Source organism: Pleurodeles waltl, chromosome 3_1 (assembly GCF_031143425.1).
Source record: "Pleurodeles waltl isolate 20211129_DDA chromosome 3_1, aPleWal1.hap1.20221129, whole genome shotgun sequence".
Lineage (NCBI taxonomy): Eukaryota > Metazoa > Chordata > Amphibia > Caudata > Salamandridae > Pleurodeles > Pleurodeles waltl.
The window spans coordinates 1,992,748,339-1,992,763,768 of NC_090440.1; the positions used below are offsets into that span (position 1 = coordinate 1,992,748,339).

General features: G+C 48.3%; 1 protein-coding gene across 9 annotated transcripts in view; it reads left to right on the top strand.

The window, feature by feature from the left end:
- Positions 1-15,430, top strand: part of PRR11 (proline rich 11) — a 359,537-nt gene that overhangs the window by 183,691 nt on the left and 160,416 nt on the right. The window lies entirely within an intron of this gene.

Genomic DNA, 15,430 nt, shown 5'->3' on the forward strand with positions numbered 1-15,430 from the left:
CCTTATTTCCATTATAGAGGACCTCATCACTAGTGGAGTGGTGATCGAAGTACCATCAAATACCGTGAATTCACCCGTATTACCTGTGGCAAAGAGAGTACAACAAGGAGAAAATACCAACTATAGACTTGTGGTAGACTTACGGGAATCAAATAAATGTGTTGTGGCACAACATCCTGTCGTACCAGACATATCTACCCTTTTAACAACAATTGATTGTGAAGCCACACATTTTTCCGTTATCGATCTCAAAAACGCGTTTTTCAGTGTACCAATACATGAAGACAGTCAATATTTGTTTGGGTTCTCATTATCCGGAAGGAGTTTCCGGTTTACCGGAGCTCCTCAAGAATTTACTGACAGCCTGAGCTTTTATAGCCAAGCACTAAAAAGACAGCTAGACACCATACAAATGCCTGATCAAACAGCCCTTCTGCAGTATGTCGATGATATACTCATTACGGCCAGATCTGAGCAGTCATGTGTCAAAGCTTCATTATTGGTATTAACATTCTTGGCTGAAAATGGCCACAAAGTGTCGCCAAAGAAATTGCAATTCTGTCAACAGCAAGTGACCTACTTAGGGCACTTGATGTCAAAGGAGGGAAGGCAGCTAACAAAGGAGAGAATACAATTGATACAAAATATACCACAGCCAAAAACACAGAGACAGGTACGCGAATTCATAGGACTAACATCCTACTGCAGACAATGGATACCCCAATTTGCACTAATATCAAAACCACTTGTAAAATTGACGACATTAGAAGCCAGCACGTCTCCCCAGCTTCCCTGGATAGAGGAACACACGCTCGCTTTCAAAACATTGAAAGAGGCGATGTGTCAGGCCCCGGTGTTGGCCACCCCTGATTATCATAAAGATTTTACACTATTCGTCACTGAAAAGAATGGGACCGCTCTATCGGTTCTAACACAAGAGCAAGCTGGAAAACAAAGACCATGTGGATATTTTTCATCCACCTTAGATCCTGTAGCACAAGCTCTTCCCGCATGCCTGAAGGCTGTAGCAGCAACAGCTCAAGCTATTAAACAAAGCGATGCTATAGTATTGGGACACCCTTTGATAGTACGAGTCCCCCATGCAGTAGAACTATTACTTAACAGAACACAGACACAACATCTAACAATAGCAAGACTGTCAGGGTATGAACTGACACTTTTTCAACCTCACATACAGATCTTAAGATGCAATACCCTGAACCCTGCCACACTCTTACCCATTCACGAGAACATAGATGAGGTACATGATTGTATGGAAGTGATTGAACAAGTGACAAAACCACGAACAGATTTAAAAGACACTCCATTACCAGATGCAGAAGAAAATATTTACGTGGATGGTTCTTGTAAAAGAACAGAAAAGGGGGAGATAAGGGCCACCTACGCTGTTACCACAAACACTCAAATTTTAGAAAGCAAACAGATACCCATTCTCTCAGCACAATCGGCCGAGTTGATAGCATTGAGCAGGGCCTGTCGATTGGGTAAAGGAAAATAAATAAATATTTATACTGATTCACAGTACGCCTTCGGAGTAGTACACAATTTTGGAACATTATGGAGAGAAAGAGGATTCATGACATCGCATGGATCAAAAATACAACATGCAGACTTGATAACACAATTGTTAGATGATATACATCTACCAGAACAAATAGCTATAATAAAATGCAAAGCACACACAAAGGGGACAGATCATGTTATATTAGGAAATGCATTAGCAGATCAAACAGCTCAAGACATGACACAGAAAGACGTAGAGAGTACGCTGCATCACGGTCCCAAATTTATGCATATGCAGGTCACACGAGATATAACTATGGACATCCAAGACATACAGTCACGCTACAAATGAGGAAAAAGAAAAATGGAAAGAGGAAGGAGGGATACTAACTGATCAAGGATGGATGACACCACATAAAGCAGTCTGGTATCTTCCCGGTGCCATGGTGCAGATTATTATAGATACAATACATGGACCAGCCCACCTTGGGGAAAAAGCTATGCTAGACGCAATATAACATATATGGGACAATAAACATCTTAGGGCAGCAGCCAAACAAAGAGTCCAAACATGTATGATATGTTGTCAGTATAATATTGGAAAAGGCACAACAGTAGGAGCAGGAGGATTTCATCCTCCTGAACACCCTTTTGAAGTTATACAGATGGACTATATACAAATGGAAAGGTGCAGAGGACAGAAGTATGTACTCGTAGTAGTATGTACATTAACACGATGGACCGAAGCTTATCCTGTACCTGACTATACTGCCAGCACTACAGCTAAACAATTGATTAAGGAGTATTTCCCTAGGTTCGGTCTGCCCCGAGTTATATATTCTGATAATGGTCAACGATTCTCGTCTGAATTAATGAAAAAGATATCGCTCCTGTTGGGATACCAGTGGAAATTTCACTGTGTGCGTCATCCACAGGCAGCAGGCCTGGTTGAGCGACATAACCAGATTTTAAAAAACAAATTGTCAAAAATATGTGCAGATAAGAAAATTGATTGGATAACTGCTTTACCTGTAGCACTGTTCTATATGAGAATGGTTCCCCATTCCAGGATAGGATTAGCTCCCTACAAGATAGTTTTTGGAAGACCACCTAACATATGGGGGATACCTCGAGCTAAGTCCATAACAGATATTGAAATACCTGTACTGACTGATTACCTGGCTTCCTTGATGTCTGCACTTCAATCTTGTCGTTCACAGGTTGCAGCCGCATTTCCTGATAATACTGAGCCCAAAGAGCACCAGATCAAACCAGGCGATTGGGTTTATATTCGTAATTTTGCTCGAACAACACCTCTTGAGCCTCGATGGAAGGAACCGAAGCTCGTTCTACTGGTTACCAGGACAGCTGTAAAAGTCGAAGGTCGTAAGGGATGGCTCCATGCCAGTCACTGTAAGAAACATTTTCCCAAGGAAAAAAGTTGACAGACATCGCCACTTCAGACACAACAGAACGCAGAACAATTGACATTACCCACAGAAGAAAGTCTCCACCAGACTTATAGATCTAAACTCAGGTCATCTACTCGAGCCCAGGTCAATTAAGTCCAAACAAGCTCTACTTGTTGGTGAAACGGCAGGGGCTCTGAGAAGTATACCTGACAAAAATGACGACGGAGACAGTGAAGCAGAAGATGTTGAGAGACAAATCCAGAAAGAAAATGTGTGCGGAAAGAAATTTTTGTATAATGGTGTTAATGTTGTTTCTGGCAGCAGCAATGTGTTTAGGTTGGGTTTTACATTTAATTTTTCCATCTAGTCAACTCCCTATATTCTCACCCAACAGTACACAAGAACATACCTATTATGATCTTACACCTCATGAACGGGCCCACAGATTAGCTATGCAAAATAACTCCTTTGTACGGATGTTGCACTATACTCACCAGGTTGCCAATACTACCGATTGCTGGATATGCGGACAGATTCCCCCTCATCAGAATGACGGAGGGATGCCACTGGTACCTTTTCCATTTTCATATAATGGTACCTGTGAGGCTTGGTTTGCCTTAATAACAGCGTACAATACCTCCAATTCCGCATGCCCTGAAGGAGATGCTCGGATATGTAAGAATGGGTGGCCATGGGGAGATCTGAATACCGTCCTTAATCAAGTCTGTTATCCCGACGATAATGGAATACCACAGGCTAAGGGGACTATATTCGAAAGTGAAGAGTGTAAACAGGAGTATTGGTCTTCCAAATTAGTAAATACCAAGCCTGAAAAGAAAGGCGGACCAACCTCCATATCTGTTTCCAAAATGAAAGGACAGCTGTGTGTCCAGAAGACTGGTATAATCCAGGTAGGACACAGTGAATGTAATATTACTGTGAGTTTCGAGGATAAAGGCCAATCAAAGTTTCCAGCGTCTAGACATACATATTTTGTCTGTGGAGAGATAGCCTATATACGTCTTCTCCTTGGATGGGGAGGAAGATGTTATATATCTTTCCTATTGCCTCCCGTTTTCCTTGCCCCTCCGATGTATCATAAGGATCGCCTACTCCCTAATGAAAGGCATAAGAGATCTATAGATACTTCGGATATAGACCAAACAGAGACTACCCTGGAACAGTATACAGACTTCAATAGAGGTTTCTTCTTCTTTATTGGACCGATTCAGAATAGTAAGCTTATCCGTAGGCTTACTCGAACAGTAGAAGCAGTTGTAAATCAGACTATAGCCGCTCTGGGAAATTTGACACAGGAACAATCCGCTATCAGAATGGTAGCGCTTCAAAATCGTCTTGTTCTTGATGTCATACTAGCAGAGAGGGGCGGAGCGTGTAAAATTATCGGGTCGAGCTGCTGTGTTTTCATACCTGATAATGCCCCCTCTGTCTATGAGGCTATTTCTAGATTGCACAAAATTGCGTCCAGCTTACACCAGGATCCTGGCAACTGGACCTGGTCAGGATGGTTTTGGGAACTAGTCTCCACATGGGACTGGAAATTGATTTCTGCTATTGGCATAGCATTGTTTACATTAATGGGATGCTGCCTGTGCATCCAGTGCGGCCCGCCACTCTGTGGATTGTGTGCTACCATGTGCATTCCTAAACCACACATCCAGAAAAAAGAAAATGTTAAGATTATGCTCCAAGATCATATTGATGATCTTATGGCCATCGAAATAGAGGACAATGGTTGCACTCTGGTGCAAGGAGGGAATGTGGAAAAATAGTTTCTCACCCTTCGTGCAACCACTGTTCATTTGATATCAGGACAACCATATTGAATATGGCATCCATTTTGTGAGTGTTTTAAACACCCCGTCGCAGAGGAAATAGGCAGAAAAAGATGCAGCTTGAAAGCAGCTACATCGTGTAATATGCCTAAGGCCGAATACCAGACTGGCCACATACCTGCGGTTAAGCCAATTTTGAGAAAAACTAATTTCCACGGAATAACCTGCAATTGGAACAAGGTCATACCTGCCATTTACTACACACTATTATACCCTTCAGCTGTTTGCACATTTTTGTTTGTAAGCAATCTCCCACTCCTCTCCCCTGAGGCATACAAATGTTTTTATACCTAACTAGTGGAAAATGATTGAACCTCTGCCATTTGTTTGCATGTAGTAGAAAAATGTATAAAAGCTCTATGCTGCGCGAAGTAAGACAGACTACTCCCTAACCCGCTTGGTGAAGGAGCTCTCCCTTAACTCGAGTTATTGAATAAATCCCGATTATTCTCTACGTCTCGGACCCCGTCTCTTTCCTTTTTTATTATTTATTTAACTTACAAGGCAAATTCAGAGGTATTTTAAATTATTTACCACAGGGAGGACAGGCCCAGGGAACCTACTCTCCACAAGGCCCTCTCCAACATCATGGGAGCCTACCACCGTTCCTAGGAGACGATGGCAACGGTACTGGCCAAATTTCAGGAGACCCAGCGGCTGCAGGAGGAACAGTATTTGGGGTTCAGGGAGGAACTCAAATCCATCAATTCCACCCTGGGCACCATTGTAGGGGTGCTGAAGGAACTTGTGAACACCAGGAGGGACACAGTGACACAAGGGGCCCCTGACACTAGCATGGACGATGAACTGCCCACCGCCTCCGCCGGCGCTAGTGGACAGGAGGCACCGCCACAGGACCACTACACCAGCACCCCACCCCCTGCAGATGGAGAACCACCCCGCAAGCGGTCCCTGAGATCCAGGGCAAAGACAGAGAACAATGCCAAGACCCCCGCCAAGAAATGAGACCATCCTGAATGTCATCCTTCTGTCCCACTTTGTTACCCTGTCCATCCTTAAACTGCCCCAGCTCCACTTCCTATGCCCCTTTGGACAATGCACCTGTGAGACTGATAGCCTGGACTCTGCCATGGACATTCCTCCACCATCACCCCTGACCATTTTACAACACCCTCCAATATTGAGCACTTAAATAAACACCATTAAATCACAAAACAATCAGGAGTCTGTCTGTGATTTCGAAATTGTGTATTAGCAATTAAAGTGGCAAAATGCTATATCAAATGTAATGTCAACATACCTATGTCACACAGCTCTAGTCCATGCTGAAAAGAAGCAGATGTCACACAATGGGACCCACATCTGTGAAATCGTAAGGGAAAGTGACAACTCAGTGACCGTACACTGGGTGAAAATGACAGACAGATGAGAGGTAGTAGAATTAAATCAGATGTAGCAGGCAGTGTTGTCTTCTTACCTGTGTCTCACTGGAAGTATTTCAGGGTCACCGTGTTACTGTTGTCTATGTCCTCTTCTTCTGCTTCCTCGTCTTCACTATCCACAGGCTCCACAGCTACCACAACACCTCCATCTGGACCATCCTCCTGCAGCAAAGGCACCTGTCATCGCAAAGCCAAGTTGTGAAGCATACAGCAGGCCACGATGATCTGGCATACCTTCTTTGGTGAGTAGAATAGGGAACCACCTGTCATATGGAGGCACCGGAACCTGCCCTTCAGGAGGCCGAAGGTCCGCTCTATAATCCTCCTAGTTCGCCCATGGGCCTCATTGTAGCGTTCCTCTGCCCCTGTCCTGGGATTCCTCACTGGGGTCAGAAGCCATGACAGGTTGGGGTAACCAGAGTCACCTGCAAATGTCGAGGGACAACTGTTAGACACACACTAACTCATAGGGGCAGACCCAGACAACTATTCACACTGTATTGGGTCCATGTCCTCACCTAATAGCCACACATGGTGCCTCTGGAGTTGCCCCATCACATAAGGGATGCTGCTATTCCTCAGAATGTAAGCGTCATGCACTGAGCCAGGGAATTTGGCATTCACATGGGAGATGTACTGGTCTGCCAAACACACCATCTACACATTCATCGAATGGTAACTCTTATGGTTTCTGTACACCTGTTCACTCCTGCGGGGGGGACCAAGGCCACATGTGTCCCATCAATGGCACCTATGATGTTGGGGATATGCCCCAGGGCATAAAAATCACCTTTCACTGTAGGTGAATCCTCCACCTGAGGGAAAACGATGTAGCTCCGCATGTGTTTCAGCAGGGCAGACAACACTCTGGACAACACGTTGGGTAACAGGCTGGGATATCCCTGATGCTATGGCCACTGTAGTTTGAAATGACCCACTTGCTAGGAAATGGAGTACAGACAGCACCACTTGAGGGGGGATTCCTGTGGGATGGCGGATAGCTGACATCAGGTTTGGCTCCTACTGGGCACACAGTTCCTGGATTGTGGCACGATCAAGTCTGTAGGTGATGATCACATGTTGCTCCTCCATTGTCGACAGGTCCACCAGCGGTCTGTACACCGGAGGATGCCGCCATCTCCTCACATGCCCCAGCGGACGTTGCCTCTGGAGGAGAACAGCGAGCAGAGAGTCAACCAACTCTGAGGTACGTAAACACAGCTTACTCTGAAAATATTAGCAAATCGACATATGCCTGTATGAGTGTTTAGGCAAGGCCTAGATATGTGTGACGCAGTCCAAAATAATACCAGGTGGTCCCATGAAATGGTGGCTGCCTGACCTGTAAAGTGGGAAAAGGGGATATGAGGTAACTGCGCTGGCGTTGTACACCGTTGCGGTAGGCGGTCGAAGACCGCGGCGCAATCCTGCATTGGTTAACATTGGACCCAATGGGTCCCAGGAGCCAATGACGATGTACACCGGCGGTGATGGTACGCACCGCTGCGGACGTGACCGCCATTTTCTCTCTGTTCAATCACTTGATACCTGAGGACCTACACTGCAAGTGCTGCTGTGACCTCAGTCTGGAAGATACAATGGCTTGTGTGTCTGGGGAAAGGGCCTCTGCCTTCAGCACGGAGGAGTTGGAGAAACTCGTGGATGGGGTCCTCCCCCAGTACATGCTACTCTACGGTCCTCCAGACAAACACATAAGTACACTGTGAGCATGCTGTATGGGCAATGCCTGTGTGGAGTGATGTGGATGAAAGATGGGGGGGGGTGAGAATGAGGCGTGCATGAAACGACTGTGAGTCATGTGCATCATGGCAAGGGTAGGGATGCAGGCCAATGACTTTGACGGTGCAGACGGTAATAACTTCTATTTTTCCCCTGTATTATTCCTGTAGGTCAGCGCCCACCAGAAGAAGGACATTTGGCGTGCCATCGCCAAGGAAGTCCGGACCCTGGGGGTCTACGACAAACGGAGCACCCACTGCCGGAAAAGATGGGAGGACATTCGCCGCTGGAGCAAGAAGACGGTGGAGGCCCAGCTGGAGATGGCCTCCCAACGTGGGAGGGGTGCCCTTCGCACCATGACCCCCCTGATGTTCAGTATCATGGCGGTGGCGTACCCGGAGTTGGATGGGCGCTTGAGGGCATCACAGCAGCCACAAGGGAGTGAGTACACTCTCATTCTGCTGATTCAGCGTGCATTGTAGGTGTCTGGGTGGGGGAAGTGGGCTTTGGGTTCCCCTAGGCCAGGGCGAGTTTAGTAGGCAAGGAGCCTTCTTAAGGCAGGCCCTGTGGCACCCCACCCCACCTGTGTACAGTGCCAACTACACCTAGTCAGGTTCCTGTGACATCCATGTGTGCAGCAATCGGGCATAGCCTTGTATCCCATGTCCCTGGGATTGAATAGGGAACTTCAAGTGCGCGGCGTAGTGCAGGGGGCTTCTGTGTCTGTAGTGTCCGCCAACGGTAGCGGTATTGCATGCACTCAACATGTCTTTCTTCTGTCTCTCCCGTCCCCCTTTTTGTGGTCTCCCTGTTCTTGTGTGCATTAGCATCATCAGGCGGAGGAGCAGTGGCACCGGAGCAGGAGGGAGCTGCATCCCACATGGCCCTGGAGGGCGACACTACGGAGTCTGAATTCACCAGTGGGACGGAGGGCAAGGGGAGCTCCACGGCGGGGACAGGAGCTGACATCAGCGATATGAACTCCTTCTCTGATGGGAGCTCCCTTGCAGTGGTGGGCCCATCTGTGCCCCCCGCATCTACAGGTACAGCCGCCACCCCCCTACCAGCACCGCCCTCCCAGCAGCCCCTCAGAGTGTGTCCCGTGCCCGCTCACCCAGGAGGGTGGGCATCTCCTTCGCCCCAGGCACCTCAGCCCCTGCCCCTGTCACCCCTGCTGCCCTCAGTGAGGAGGCCATTGACCTCCTTGGGTCCCTCACTGTTGGGCAGTCTACCATTTTGAATGCCATCCAGGGTGTAGAGAGGCAGTTGCAACAAACCAATGCATACCTGGAGGGCATTCACTCTGGTCAGGCAGCCCAACAGCGAGCTTTTCAGACTCTGGCCTCAGCACTGATGGCAGCCATTGTCCCTGTCTTTAGCCTCCCCCCTCCAACTTCCTCCACCCAGACCAAAACCCCTGTACCTCAGCCTATCCCAAGCACACCATCAGACCAGCATGCACACACCTCAACACACAAGGGAAGCGCTGCCAAACACAAGCACCACACATCCTACAGGCACTCACACAAGCATCAGACACATGCAGGCACACCAACATCCACTGCCTCCACTGTGTCCCCCTCCTCCTCATCTCTCTCCTCCCTCCCTGTATCGTCTACACTCACACCTGCATGCACTACATCCTCAGCCACTACGTCCATCACCTGCACACCCACCACCCCACTCACGTGCAGTCACCACCCCCACTACCATTAACACGTCCCCTGTGTTCTCTCCCAGTGTGTCTGTGAGCCCACCTCCCAAGGTACACAAACGCAGCCACACACCCACCCACCCAACAGTCTTCCACCTCACGACAGCCTCCAGCCCATGCACCTTCACCCAAAGTCACCAAACATACACCTCCTACAACCATTACCTCTTCCTCCACTCCCAAACCCCCTCCAGCTACCCGTCCCAGTGTTCCTAAGAAACGTTTCCTGTCCAACCTTGACCTCTTTCCCTCACCTCCCCCACCCCTTCAGTCTCCTAGGGCCCGACTCTCCAGGTCCCAACCCAGCACCTCAGCCACAACATTGGCGGGACCAGTGGTGCCAGTAGTAACCGGCTTCTGGAGTGCGCCAGGCAGAAGGGCAGCCAGTGTGGCAAGGAGACAGAGCACGGACAGTCCCCCACCTGTAAAGCATAAAAAGTTGGCCAGTGCCCGGTGGGAGAGGGGAAAGAAATCAGCCACCAAAGCCACTCCCAGGGGTACAGTTGGGAGTGTGGAGACAGATGCGCCACCATCCAAGGTGGGGAAGGGGCACAGTAAGACCAGCAAGTCTGGGAAGATCTGCACGGCGGACAAGACCGCCACCAGCCCCGCTGCCCAGGACACCGCCTCCAGCAGCACCGCAGGCTGTAGGCGCCAATGATTCCGACGCTACTGAGGCCCCCACGGGCAGGATGAAGCACTCTGGGCACAGAGCTCCTCCAAAACCAGTGGAGATTGACATCCACTACCTCTGTCCTTGGCAGGATGAAGCACTCTGGGCACAAAGCCCCCTCCAGAACCAGTGGAGAAAGACATCCACTACCTCAGTCCTTGGCAGGATGAAACACTCTGGGCACAAAGCCCCCTCCAGAAACCAGTGGAGAATGTTATCCACTTGAGAAACTGTGGCTTTGCACTCCCCAGGATTGAACAGTGGGCAAACCACCCACTGTAGAGACTTGAGAGACTGTGGCTTTGCACTCCCCAGGATTGATCAGTGGGCATGGAGCCCCCTCGTGGATCTGGTGTTGTGCACTCATCCGGCTGAGGTGCCCCCCCCTCTCCCTTCCCCCTGAGGTGCCTGTTTTATTTCTATCTGATGTCTCAGCAGTGTTCTCTCCGTCTTGTTCGGGTATTGAGTGTGGGCCTCGCCCATGCTTTTTGGGCCCAATGGTCCACGGACTATGATAGTGGAATACCTTGGACTTGTATTCTTGGTGTATATATTTGTTTATAGTGTGAATATCTTTATATATGTATATATTTTTGATTACTGTCTTTGGATATATTACAATCATTCGACTCATTTCCTTTTGTCCTTGCATTCTTCCAGGGGGGCTTTGGGAGTGTAACTGTAATGATGTATTAGTGTGTGTGTTGTCATGGGTGAGAGTGGGGGTGGGAGTGTTGCATGTGTCACTGTTTTTTCCCTCCCCCCTCCCCTGTGTCGTACGTGCAGTAATCTCCGTGGTCTTCGCCGCCGGCGTTCGTGCTCCTGGTAGAGGAGCAGCAAGATAAAGGCTGGAAGAATCTGAAGTTCCGGTTCCATGGCATCCTGGTTCCTCGTGGGATGTGTAGAGGTGATTGTTTCCCCTTCCAAGTCCTGTTTCCGCCGTGTTTGTTTGCGGTGAATCCGCCCCGGAAAAGGTGGCGGATTGGCCTGTTGTAATTCTGTGGGCGGTACATTGTCCTCCGCCTGTCTGTTGGCGGTTACCGCCGCGGTGTTTGTTTGTACCGCCTTGGTGGTCGGAGCGTTAAAGTGGCTGTCTATGTTGGCAGTTTCCGCCACGGTTGTAATTCCATTTTTTTGCCGTCGGCCTGTTGGCGGTTTTACCGCCGCTTTAACACCGACCCCCAGGGTTGTAATGACCCCCTTAGTATATTGTGATGATGCTCAGAAAAAGACAACAAAGAACAAATTGAGACATAACCCTTACCACCCCCTGTAGGAAGCTGGCCTGGTGTGTGGTGGGTACCTATGGTACTTACACTTTATACCAGGTCCAGGTATCCTGTCTCAGTGAAGTGTAGGCAGTGTCTAGAAGCCAGGCTCTCTAGAGGTAGCTGTTGGTGAGCAACCAAAGCTTTTCTAGGAGACATGCAAAGCTCATGCAATACCACTACAGTCACACAGTACTCACACATGTGAAAGAAAACACTTGGTTGTACAAATATAAAGGTACTTTATTTTTGGAACACACTATCAGAAAATACTAGAGAGGCAGCCCTCCAATAGGAGGTAAGTATATATATATATATATATATATATATATATATATATATATATATATATATATATATATATATATATATATACTAATGATAAACAGCAAGAAGCATAAAAAGGTTAGCAAAATTAGCAAATAGTGTAAAATAGCAATAAGCAATAGTAGCCATAGGGGGAGCCCAAACCATATACTAAGAAAGTGGAATGCAAATACAGGGCCCCCACCTAGGTAAGTAAATCGTGTAGAGGGGAGCTGGGAGTACTATGAAACCACAAAGGTAAGTAATGTAGTATCCCCCAGTAACCAGGAATGCAGGAGTAAAACACAGAATTTTCCCAAAACCACCTCAAAGGATGAAAAGATACCAAGAACAGCCTCCAAGAAATCAACAGTGGATTACCGAAGATGGAGAACTGTGGAGAGAGGGGACCATGTCCAGAAGTATCTGTGGAGTGCTGGGGGAGTAGGAGATACTACTCACCCAGAGGTACCTTTTGGAGTTGGTCGATGAGGAAGGAAGACAGGTCAGCACTGCAACACAGAAACTGGAGAAGAGATCCTGATGCATGCAAAAGGTGTCCCACGCTGGAAGCTGGATTGCAGATGGGTGTCGGAGAAGGATTTTCCTCGACAAGCCTTGGCAAAGGCAAATTCACAATTGGAAAAGAGACACTGCCGGGGACCAGCAAGGTCCAGGAGGACTCTACCCAGGAGGGAGTGTCACAGGGGACCCTCTGCGTCGCAGAAGGCCCACAGGAGCAGAGGCAGCACCCACAGTTGTCCCACAGGACAGGGACACAGAAGCTGCTGAAGCAGCCCACGCAGCACCACCAAAGTTGCTCCCACGTCACCAGAGAACCACGCCGAGGCCCAGGAGTTGCAGGACGGAGTGCTGGGGGCTGGAGCTACACGTTGCCTGAAGTTCTTCTTGAAGATGAAGCAAACAAGCCTTGGCAGCTGCAAAGGACGTGGTACACTGGGGCGCTGTCTTACATGGAGTGGAAAGGACTTACCACCACCAAAGTGCGACAGCTGGTAGAGAGGACCAAGGGAGACTCTCAGGACCACCACCCGTGATGCAGGACCCATACCACTCAGGATGAGAGGAGATCCACGCAACCGGCCGTCGATGCAGCCAGGTACCTGCGGATGCAGGGGAGTGATGCCTTGACCCCAAGGGAGATTTCTTCTTCGTCTTGGGCAGGCTGAAGAATTCCAGTCTTCTGACCGCCGGGGAAATGTTGCAAAGCTGGCAGGAATTCTGGATACAATGTTGCAGAAGAATCTTCCTCATGGATCTGCAGCTTGTAGGTTCCTGGAGGGTCTAGTCCTGGTTCCAGAGGCCAAAAGTCGAAGCAGAGGTTGCAGAGGAGTTCTGCTGTAATCTTGCAAACCAAATCTGAAGACCCTATATAGCCCAAAGAGGGGGAGTGGTCACCTAACCAGGTAACTACCTATCAGAGGGTGCCTCTGATGTCACCTGCCTGGTCTGCCCACTCGGATACTCCCAGAGTTCCCTGCCAACCTTGAAATCAAGATGGCAGAACCCAGGAACCCTCTGGAGGAGCTCTGGGCACCACCCCTGGTGTGGTGATGGACAGGGGAGTGGTCACTCCCCTTTCCATTGTCCAGTTTCATGCCAGAGCAGAGACTTGGGGTATCTGAACCAGTGTAGACTGGTTTATGCACGGAGGGCACCAAATGTGCCTGTCAAAGCAAACTAGTGGCTTGGGAGGCTACCCCTCCCAGTGAGTCACACCTATTTCCAGAGGGAGAGGGTGTTACCTCCCTCTTCCAAAGGTAACCCTTTGTTCTGCCTTCCTGGGCTTGATCAGATTAAGCAGCAGGAGGGCAGGAACCTGTCTGAGGGGTGGCAGCAGCTGGGCCCCGAGAGTGCACAGAATCATACTTCCAATACTTGCAACAGTATTGGGGTATGATTATGACATGTTTGATACCAAACATTCCCAGGTTCAGAGTTACCATTATGTAGCAGGACCTATGTCAGTACACATATAAAATGTCATCCCCACACTCACGAAGTCTAGTAAACTGGGGCTGGAGTTTGTGGGGGGCAACTCTGCTGGTGCAAGGCTGCCCTCACACACAGGTACCTGCACCCTGCCCTCTGGGCTGAGAGGGCCTACCATAGGGGTGACTTACCGTGACCTGGTGGAGTGACCTGTAGTGAAACTGGGTGCTAAATGGCCATTTGTAATAGTGGGCAGAAGTTTAGCTTTTATAACTCTCCTAATTGATTCGGATGTAGGGGCTTGGAGCCGAAGATAAAGTTTAGCTAAAGTGTAGGAGGTTCTTTCTGCCTTTGTCCTTAGTGCCGTTGCCTGATGTACTATTTTACTGGCATTAGATAGCCATACCCCAAGGTTCTCCCTCCCTGTGCACCCTTGCTCGTCGATATTTCCCATGGAATGCACACTCTCTTTCTCCACCTCTTCTGCAAACTCAGAAAGTTTGGTCGTGATTTTTTCCAAAATGGATGTATTGTCCTCCTGTGCTAGTGCTTTGAGCTCTGTCTCCAACTTGAATAAATGTGATTATAGGAACTTTAGTTTTCTGTTTTGCTTAGCTATATACTTTCCTCTGATTGTTGCCTTAAAGGCGTCCAACACCATGCTTATGTGTTCAGAAGTGTCCAAGTTAGTCTCAATGTATTGTAGAATTTCCCACTTGATTTCACTAAGAAAGACCATATCTAAAAGAGATTTTAAATGTAGCCTCCTTTAGGATCTCGCTTTGATGCATCCTGGAATCTCCGGGGAAAGGAGGCACCCAGGCATGATCTAAAAAGGTGTGTCATAGGTATTTCACCTCACAAATCAAATGCCCGCTTCCCTGGACACAAGCCAATAATCCAGGCTTGCCACACCCCATGAACAGGAAAGTAGAATGAACCATCCCTAGGTAGGTCCTCCACCTCTGTCTTCAAATGAACAGCAGCAGTAATTCTGCCATCGACAGCATCATGTGACCTATCCATCTATTGTTGTAATGTACAGTTAAAGTCTTCTCCTCATATTAGTGATTCGGACTGTGTCGAGAACATCCTTCCCCATAATATATGAAAGAATTGTGGAGCATCAATGTTTGGGTCATAGCAGTCGACGGCAGTGGAGCAGTACAATCCTACGCTGCTCCATAGTATAATGTAGCACCCCTGCTCATGGCAAATGTAGTCTGTTTTTTTGTTTTTTTTTTAATGGTGCACCCCTTCTTAACTAAAAATGCTATCCTGCTGGTATATGAGGAAGCCCTGCTACAGGAAGCCTATCTGCCAAGAGGCTATCTCTCTCCGAGTAAGAGGAGTCCCCTGCGGAAAGGCTACGTGTACATGGTGTCTATCCAAATCTGCTTGTACATGTTGAAAAGCCTGTGCCTTACATGTTGGGCAGGTCAAGGTTAAGCTGTTGCTTGGCCTAGTCGTGTGCGTTACACAGGAAAACACTGCTGTGCATTGGTGTGCATGTGTGCAGGTCAGAAAGAACTAACTACTTTCTAATTTGCATATCTTGTGTGCCTGGTGGTGCTAGTAAAT